Source organism: Penaeus japonicus, unplaced genomic scaffold, assembly GCF_977035675.1.
Source record: "Penaeus japonicus unplaced genomic scaffold, GWHDUDI00000001_assembly GWHDUDI00000025, whole genome shotgun sequence".
Lineage (NCBI taxonomy): Eukaryota > Metazoa > Arthropoda > Malacostraca > Decapoda > Penaeidae > Penaeus > Penaeus japonicus.
In genome coordinates, this window is record NW_028234427.1 from 15,847,087 (window position 1) to 15,848,400 (window position 1,314).

Here is a 1,314-nt window from a genome sequence, read left to right on the forward strand (position 1 = left end):
TCCTCTGAGAAACAGCCTTGAAACCATACGCAAGCTTTCCTATCTGTCAGATAGTCACCAATCCATCTCAGCAACTTTCCTGTTACACCCAGTCTTGTCAATTCATACAGAATGACCTCCCCATTAGCTTTATCAAAGGCTCCCTGTAAATCTATAAAGACTCTACACTTTTCTGCATCATTAGATAAACACTGAATTACACAGTCTGATGTTCCCTTTCCCTTCATAAAGCCGTACAAATTAGACGACAGTTTATCTTCAATCATGTACATTAGTCTATTTAATAATATTCGCTCCATCATTTTACATATACAGGAAGTCAGAGATACAGGTCTGTAACCGCCAGCTGATTTTGGAATAGGTATTATAATAGCTTTCTTCCAGGCCTTCGGTAATCTACCCTCCGCGTAGCTCATGTTAAATAGGTCAATGAGAGGGCTGTTCGTCATGCTTGCTAATAAGTTGAGAATATCATATGTCACTCCATCTTCCCCTGGCGAAGTGCTTTTCCCTCTTTTAACAGCATTTAGAAGTTCGTGTGTAGTTATTGGCTGACAAGATACTGCAGTGATGTTTGCCGATGAAACAACCTGTCCTTTTCTTTCGGCTTCCCATGCAAACAAAGCGTCACGAGTGCTCTGTGGTAATGAAACCAGAGAAGATGCCTTTGCCCATTTCTCAATATGTTTGTTTGCCTCCTCCTCTGGGTGTGGGTGACCGATGAGGCTATTTGTCCTGCCCCTCACCTTGTTTACATGACACCATATTTCTTTGAGACTTTTACTTTCCTCAATATTTTGCGCAAACTCTGACCATTACTTTACCCTTACTTCCCTTCTGTTCTCCACCTACCTCTTCGATATGTTAGGGAGTTTATCTTTATCTTCTTCCCGCCTGCCTCTCTTAGCCCATTCCCTGTGTGCCATCCTTAACATTTGTGTCCACCCTTTAAGTGTCTTATCACTACAGTATCTGTTTTTCCGTGCTCCGTGTTTCTTCTCCTTTCTGTGTGACTTAGCCTTTGTAGGTAAACATCTTTCTATCGCACTTAACAAATCCTCGCTGAACCTATCTAAACTTAGGGGTGTGTAATCTCTGTACCAGCCCTCCATATTGTAAATAAACAATTCTCTGTCGCTTGTGTCTACGACAAGCCTTTTTCTTTTGAATTTAACTTGTTTTTTACCTAAAGCTAACTTAATATACAAGGCGAAATGATCACTAAGTAACTCACTTACTATTTCACATTCTCCTTGAATCCCCTGACCGCCAAGCAGACAGGCATAATCAAGTCGTCCACCCTTGATGTGTGTC

General features: G+C 41.3%; 1 protein-coding gene across 1 annotated transcript in view; it reads right to left on the reverse strand.

Annotated features, from left to right (window-relative positions):
- Window positions 1–1,242: 1,242 nt before the first annotated feature.
- The window catches only part of LOC147468911 (uncharacterized), a 2,330-nt gene continuing 2,258 nt past the window's right edge, over window positions 1,243–1,314 (reverse strand). Inside the window, exon 1 of the mRNA XM_086551797.1 lies at window positions 1,243–1,314. This exon is cut by the window's right edge and continues 2,258 nt beyond it. The gene's annotated coding sequence lies outside the window, so the exon portion shown is untranslated.